This window comes from Arachis ipaensis, chromosome B10 (assembly GCF_059453495.1).
Source record: "Arachis ipaensis isolate K30076 ecotype BB chromosome B10, ASM5945349v1, whole genome shotgun sequence".
NCBI lineage: Eukaryota > Viridiplantae > Streptophyta > Magnoliopsida > Fabales > Fabaceae > Arachis > Arachis ipaensis.
In genome coordinates this window covers 124,158,987-124,167,999 of record NC_142435.1, presented here as the reverse complement: position 1 = coordinate 124,167,999, position 9,013 = coordinate 124,158,987, and positions in this window count along the sequence as shown.

Genomic DNA, 9,013 nt, shown 5'->3' with positions numbered 1-9,013 from the left:
GTTGATAGTCCATTGGAGGTGGTTGTTGCCATGAGGATTGATCAAGTCCTTGTGGCTCCTCCCATCTTTGATTGTTCCAACCTTGATGCCTGTTCTCATTGTAATTTCTTCTTCCTGCAACATAATTGTAACCAGACTCATAGCCAAAGGGGTGAGAGTTCATAGTAGCAAATAAAAATTAAAAATGAAAATAAAAATAAATTAAAATTAAAAGGTTATTTAAATTTTGAATTTGAAAATTTTTAAATTTGAATTTTGAAAATTTTTAAATTTGAATTTTGAAATTTGATTTTTTTTTAAATAAGATAAGATAAGATAAAAATTTTAAAATAAAAACCAATAACCTTTTTAATTTATGAAAAAGTAAAAAAAGTAAAAATAAAAATAAAAATAAATAAAAAAGCAAATATTTACAATAACCAATAATAAGGCACACGTTTGCAATTCCCCGGCAACGGCGCCATTTTGACGTTAGGATTTTTGCCAGTAAAGAATGTCATAAAAACAGTCGCGTTGTAGATATAGTCTCTAAACCGACAAAAATCCCTTCGTACAAACGTTTTGGTTGTCACAAGTAACAAACCCCTTTAAAATTGATAACCCAGTATTTAAACCTCGGGTCGTCTTCTCAAGGAGTTGCAGGGAAGTATGTTCTTATTATTGGTTATGAGTTTGTAAATTGGGGTTTAGGAAGTAAGGTGGGAATATGTTATATGACAAATAAAATAAAATAATAATAATAAAATCTCTTGGCAAGGTATAAGAACTGGAGGTCCTATCCTTATCAATTGTGATGAAAATTAGATTTAATCTCACTTTGTTAACCTCTAACTATGAAGGTAGATCAAGTGGATTAATTAGCTTAATCCTCAGGTCCTAGTCAATTCCGATGGAAAGACTAGAGTTATTGGAGCAACTCCCAATTTCAACCACTCTTTTATTTGACAGCTCAAGCGTTACCAATTACTTAACCAAAGCCAAAAGGAAGAAAATATCTAAATTAAATAGCATCAATATAAATAAAGCAAAGCAAAATTAAATCTGAAAATTCCTCAAATTATATTAATAAAAGCAATCCAATCTAACATGAAAGATTTATGAATCAAATGGGCAACATAAGTAATTAACAAATAAAAGTATTAGAGTATCTAAAAGTAGAAGAGAAATAATAACTGAAGAACATTGAACCTGGGATTTAGAGGCACTCCTAAAACTAAGAGAAATCCTAAATCCTAATCCTAAGAGAGAGGAGAGAACCTCTCTCTCTAAAACCTACATCTACTCCTAAAATTGTGAATTGTGAGAGTCTTCCTCATGAATGGATGTATTTCCCCACTTTATAGCCTCTAATCTGTGTTTTCTGGGATGCAAACTGGGTCAAAAACAGTCCAGAATTCGCTAGTTTCGAATTTTGCCACGCTGGATTTCCGTCACTGCGACGTGGTTGCATGGATCACGCGGTCGCGTCGCCTAGAGTCAGGGGAACTATAGCATATTATATATCAAATTGAAGCCCCGGACGTTTGCTTTCCAACGAAACTGGAGCCGCATCGTTTGGACCTCTGTAGCTAAAGTTATAGTCGTTTGAGTGCAGAGAGGTCAGGCTGGACAGCTTAGCAATTTCTCCAACTTCTTGCATTCCTTCTACTTTTGCATGCTTTCTTCCCATCCTCCAAGCCATCCTTGCCTTATAATATCTGAAAACACTTAACACACATATCAAGGCATCTAATGGTAATAAGAGAGGATTAATAATAAGCAAATATAAGATCAAAGAAGCATGTTTTCAATCAAAGCACATAATTAGGAAGGCAAATGTAAAACCATGCAAATAATATGAATAAGTGGGTAAAGAGTTGATGAAATCCACTCAATTGAGCACAAGATAAACCATAAAATAGTGGTTTATCAAGCACACCAGAAGAGAGAGAGGGTTCAGACAAGTGAGGGGGAGGGGTTCTGCGTTTAAATTTTAAGCCACATTTACCGTTGGATTTTTCCGATGGTAAATCACTAAAAAGATGCATTTCATTAAACTGTTATACCGCAGATTATACCATTGGAAAATCCGACGGTAACATTGGCGCCGTCAAGTCTTATTTTTGCGGCAACAATTATCATCGGTTTTTACAAGTACATTCCGACAGTAATCTTTCCTGGCGACAAATTTCTCTTTCTTTCCGTTGGAAAATCCGACGGTAAATTCGCCGATACAACTCGACGCTAAATCTGACGGTATTCAATATTTTTCCTGTAGTACAGCAACCTACTCCAAATGACTGATGGATACTCCAGCGTCTGATCTGACCCACCTTGACCTACCAACTGACCATCAACTTGCCAACCTACCAATTGACACCTTGTGACTGGAGCTAGCTATCTAACCGACTGATCAATCGCCAAAAGACTCGAACCTGTTGACCAAGTGATACTTCGGCAATTTTTCCCGACCAACCTCCAACAACCCCAAGTAATCAACCAATTGGCCAATCGACTAATGATTGATAGACAAAGAACTACCTTATGACCTATTTCAACTTACTGACCACTGACAATCGACCTTGGATGACTGCTCGTCGAACAACCCCACTGGCCTACGTCGATCTACTACTAACTAACGACCAACATAGACAACTGATCTACCATTGGCCACGTCATTGGAACAATTTTTTCGATCATCGAACAACACTTGGCGACCTAACCCACCAAAACCCTGGTCGACTGCTTAGACAACCTCAAACTATGAAAGTTGATTGTCAATGCCCATCCCTACCATCCGATCATAGATGACTCCCTTGAGCCATGAGAGATTTTTGCCCTGGTTTCCTTCGCTCACTGAATATTTTGGTTCCACGACCTTTTTTTGTGATCCTTTGGCCTTGTGAGTTGGCGGGCCAACGAGCTATCCCGCCAAAACTTTTTTAAAACAAAATTAATAAAATTAATTAAAATTAATCTAAAGAAACATAATTAAAAATAAAATAAAAATAAAAAATAGCCAAAATTACAACACAATTTTTTCATTATCTTTTTCTAAATTTTCACCTTCAATGAAATGGTTTACAATATGCATAAAATAGAATTATCTTATTTTAAAAAATAAGTTACAAAATTTGAAAACATATATGAGAGTATAAAATAAAATAAATAATAAAAAAAGAACAAAAAATTAAAAAATGAAAGAAATGTATTTAAAAATTGTATATTTGTTAATTTTTGTAGAATTAATCATTCTTTTATATAAAAAAAATTGGCCGGTGGGCTAGCCCATCCAATCTCCCCAAAACTTACGAGTTTGATAGTGCGAGATTGGCAAGCAACCTTTTGGCGGGTTCGGTGGGCCGGTGTAAGACCCAGAATCTTTGAAAAGTCTTATTATGATCAAGTCTCAAATCATACGGTTATTTATAGCCTTAATTTCGGAAATCACTTTATTAAAGATAATTAAGGCAAGTTTTGATTTATGTGATTTGAGATAAGTTATGATTATTATCCAATTTCACAATTATTGGATTATTTTCTATATTCAGAGTATAAAGTTGGTAGTTGTGAAATAATAAGGATTTCTATATGATTTGGATTAAATAAGTAATATTTTCAATATTAATACTGCTACTTTGGAAAATAAGGGATTTAATTATATTACTCCTAATTATTTGATTTGGATATTTTATTGAAAATAATTTGTGAAATTGGTGAGCAAATAGTATTTTCTATATATAATTAGTGTTGGATTTAAATTGGGTTTCAATTACTATATTACCCTATTTTTAAGTGAAATTACTAAAATGCCCATGCCCTTAACCCTAAGTTTCAAAAGTGAAACCCTAGTCCCTAACCCTTAGCCGTCACTATCCCTTTCCCTCCTATCACCCAAACCCACGGTGGAACCAGAAAGAAAGGCGAGCATAAAGGGAAAGCAGAAATGGGGAAAAGAAGGGAGGAAAGTGCGCCGGCCAGGGGAAGGAGTTGCTGCCGCCACGGTCGATCACGTCTGCTGCCACGCCTACGTGCCACCACGCCTCGCAGTCGAACCCATTTCCGCTGCTACCACCGTCACGGAGAAGAGGCGTCGAAGAAGGGCCGAACTTGCGCCTCGTCGCTGCCGTCCCTGGGGCTTCGAGCCGCGTCGCCGTCCTTGGTGACCCACGAACCGAGAGCACACGCACGGGGTGGAGGACGGCGCTGCTGTCGCCGCTGCTTCTCCCAACTCCGCTGCTGCCCGTTGAAGACGACGCCGTCGCGGGTCAGAACTCAGGCGAGAGAGAGCAAGTCACGAAGGAGAGAGCCACACCCAGTCCCTGGTTGCCGCCGCGCCAAAAGGGGGAGTGGCCGCCGTCGTTGCAGAGGAGCCGCGCGGCCACCTTCGCATTCTCGCGCACAGAGAGGGGGATGCGCGAAGGGGGATCTTCTTCCGCCGTTGTCGTGCCGTGAGCGCCGATTCGGTGGTTGCCGTCACCGCTGCATGGGTTCCTGTGGTCCAAGCCGCCTTTGATGGAGCTCGCATCGCCGTCAGCCATGGCCGCTGCACCTCTGGCCACCGAAAAAATTTCGCTGCCGCCGCCAGAGAACTCTGCGGGTAAGGGTTTTAAATTTGTAGGTTCGGTCATTTTGAGTTTCGAGAAGGTTTTGATGCTGCGTGGTTTTTTATAGATGACCCACCGGAGCTTCTGGCCGCCGCCGGAGCTGTTGCCGGGGCCGGTTCGAAATCGAAACTGCTTCGTGTTGTTATTCCGGTAAGAGATTTTGTTTCGAAAAGCCTCGCGTTAGTATTCTGTTGTGTTCGGTTAATGAATATGAGTTTTGATAACGTGGGGTCGAGTCCTGATTATTGTATGTTGCGATTAGTGTTGCTATGGTCATTGCGAACGTGACTGGGAGCCGAGGTTTTGGTTGCCGTCAGTTCGGGATGAGGCGGAAAGGACTCTATGAGACGTTTGGATTATGGAATTGCGTTTTGAGGTAGGGGCGCTTTTCGAAAACTAGAGTTTATTATTGGAATTATTACATATGAGTACTGATGTGAGATATTGTGTATTTGGTGATTGTATCTGCCTTATGTATTATTTGATTGACTCGAATGACTATGGATGTTGGTTTGGCTGAATTGTTGTGTGGCTTATGAAATGTAATGTTTGAAGTTGATTCTTTAAAGATTTGAAATGAGTTTAATCCGTCAAGGATTGGTTTGAATTGAGTCAATTATTTTGATGATGTGAAAGATGGAATACTCTTGAAATTCAGCCTGGGTTGCTTTAACTGATTTGGTTTTGATAAATGATTTATTGCTGAATCGATTCTTTAAAGCTTTGGAAATGAGTTAAATCGGTTGATATTGAGTTGATCTTGAAATGGTTTTCTTGAAATATGCCACTGAGGCGACTGTTGGATTTAGCTTGCTTTGAATTGATTTCTGGTTTTGAGCTGTTGAAAAGGAATGAGAAATGGTTTAGTTGGGACCCGAACCGGGTGGTAAAAGTCCAAGTTTTAGGGGAGGTGCTGCCGAAATTTCTACAAAATCCTACTCTTGTTTGTAAAGTTATTTAAAAAGGGTTGGATTTGAGAAATTGTATTAATTGATTTATTAAGAGAATATTTATGTTTTCAAGCTTAATTTATTTAATGAACTTTATGCGTTGAGTTCGGCTTATTTAGAAACGAACTATTTGTACAGTTTGAATCACTGAAGGAAAGAATGATGCTCTAATATTGATTTCAATATAAAAAGGAGCTTTTAGTGATTTTAAAGGAATTTAGACTTTTGATTGAGTAATCAAGTTTGAGGCATTTTGGAAGAGTTAGGAAAATGGGTTCCAAAAAGAAACCTGAAAGTGGTTTGATTCGAATGAACCGGTTCCGTTTCAAATGAGTTGATTTTTGGACCGGGTTGGAACTTGTGATTTTGCATGATCGGTTTCATAATAAATTCAGTTTTATTTACTTGAACCGGGAATCTATGATTTTAAAAGTTTCAATGAATTTTAAGGAATTTATATAAGTTGACCTTTCCTAAGGACTTGGGACTCTGCCGAGGAACTTTTGTTATGAAATTCCATTGTTGTATGGGTGATTTTGAATACTTTAAAATAAATCCTTAACTTGCCATGGTTTTGGAAGTTTTGGAAAGAGAATGCCGAGAGTGGCTTTGTTTTAAAAAGGGAACTCACTTTGAGTAAATTTGGCTTATGAGCCTGAGATGATTTGAGAAATGAGATCTTTAAAGCCAAGGCTAAAAAGAGTTAAAATTTGATTTCAAAGTGAAATGGCTTGAGAAAAGTGATTTATGGCTTAAATGCTGGTTTTATGAATTTGATGATGTTGAATGGTGGAAGTGTTGTTTTGTTGTGAGCCGGAATGGCCGTGTATGCTATTGAACTATGGCTGATTGCCGAATGAGTTGTGAGCCGTATGGCTGATTATGAATTATGAACTTAAGCCGAAGGGCTGTATTTATTGATAAATTGGCTGGTTCTGGATTGAACCGTGAGCCGGATGGCTGAGATAGATGGTGATCCATGGTTGAGTACAAATGCATGTATGCAATCGAATGAATTGTGAATTTAAGCCGGATGGCTGAGATGAATGTTGTATGCGAGTATGCTTGTGTTTTCTCTTTGGTTGTAAGGGTGACAGGGCACCGATACCCTCTAATGGCGACAGGGCGCAGATACCCTCTAATGGCGACAGGGCGCAGATACCCTCTAATGATAATAAAGCGCAACAGAGAGACTGTGTCCGAGTTAGCTACCGGACACGTCGGGTTGGCTTGGTAACCGACAGATGATATCATCAGCCACTAGGGACAGGCATGCATCATATGTATTTGTGTGACATTGGTTGGGTGTGCATATTATACTTGGTTTGCCTATGTGATTAATTGCTAACTGTTCTACTTGTAATAACTGTTTGTTTGTGCTTGAACTTCCTATCTGTGTTTGCATCTGGGACTCTGTTGGATTGTGGTGATTGGTTGATGGTTGGATTGTTTGGGCCTAGGGCCGTGGTTGGAATGAGATGAACCGATGGTTGATTTCGGTTTTGTGTTTCTGGTTTGGAATAAAATATGAAAGGCTATTTTGTTTCAGCATAGATAAATCGTTTTGAAAGGCTTTTGAGTTTTTGAGAATTGAATGGTTCCTCTTTCAGAAAAGATTTCCGACTTTACTTTTATTGTAAACCGTTGTTTTTGAAAAGGAGGCATAAGACGGTTATTAATCACTGGTACGGTTTATACTCACGTATCCTATTACAGTAATTCCCAAAAACCCTCTACTGAGAACCCTTTCGAGGATGATGTTCTCACCCCCCTACATTTTTTCCCTTTCAGGATATGGGCGCAGAAGTTACGAAGAGCTTATTTAATTGTTGTTGTGATGCTCTGTATTGTTTTAGCTATGGTTTATTCTACCCTCGCCTTTATCTTGATATAATCTGTAAGAGGGATAGGAATTGTATTGGATTATGGTTGTAATATTACTTATATATATGTATGTATATATATGGATGTACTCTTTATGAGTTTTATAAGTTGTATGGTATTTATGGATGTATGATATCGGATAAAAGTATTTTTAGATCGGTATTGCGATTTAAAGTTTTAAACAGGCTCATATTTTAGTATTAAATAATATAAAAGTCGTCGTAATGTCCGAACTATCAGAGTCGCGCAGCCGGAAGTGTGAGCTTTGGTAGTTAGGGTGTTACAGCCGGCGCATTGGGTTTGGCCTTTTTTCCTACCCATAGTTATGACTAAGTCCACGTAAGTAGGGTTTTAGGGTTTGGATCGGTTTTGAGTCAAAAACTCATCTGATCCGAATACTAAATTTACTTGTGGTGCGGTTTGTATTGGATATTTTTTTTCTAGAGAATTCGATCCAATTTCAACCGGTTTAGATTGAATTGAATTTGCAATTTTGTAAATTTAAAAAAAAATATACATAACAAGTATCAACATCACATTTTAAATAACCAATAATGATATAACGAGTCTCAACAATATCTTAAAAAAACTAACAATAGCATAACAATAGAAATAAAATTATAGGTTAGTTAAAATAAATAAATAAGAAAATCTCATTTTGAATTCATAAAATATTATTCACTAAATAAAAATAATATATGAATAATATAAAAATGTATAACAAATTGAACGTATTATAAACAAAATTTAAATACAATAATAAAATAATAATATATCACATTGTATAGTTTGAATTGGATTAGTTTAAATAAGTAGATTCGAAATCTAATCCAATTCATGCGATTTTTCAAAAATAAAATCTAATCAAATCTAAATTAGTACGGTTTTAATCGATTTTTTGTTTGGATTGGATTGGACGAGCAATTAATTTAGATCGATTTGAATTTGAACACTCCTATACGTAAGGTTGACACTATTAACAATACTATATATTTTTTAAAATTAATAAAAATTTTAATGTTTATTTAAAAAATGTTAGATATCATTAATTTTTTTATTCTATAATAAAAATTAAATATGGACATGCAGTTTATTTAAGAAAGTTATAATTTCGTAATATTATTACATGTAAAGTATACTTTTTGTCCCTAATATTTTCGAAAAAATTCAAAAATACCCTTAAAATTTAATTCGTTTCAATTTTATTCTTAATGTTTTCAATAAGTTTCGATTTTATTCTTACCATTAATTTTTGGAAATGTCTTTGGTGGGAAAAGAATAATCTAGTCCTTTAAAGACCAAGCAGAAATATTCTTGATGTGTGGTTCAGATTGATTCTGTATATAAGTTGTCTATAATATTAAATGTGACTCAATACTTATCTGAATTACAACAGATATATTGTGGTCTGGTTAGACCGACGACATAATGACCGGTTAAAATTTTTTTTTTTCGAAAAAGTGTTGATATTTGGATTAATGGGCTGAGTGGCTGTTGGGCCTTAAAAAACTTTAATAATCTAAAAATAGTTTATTTGTTTTGGACCTTAAAAAATTATAATAATAATAATAATTAATTATAATATTTAAAAAA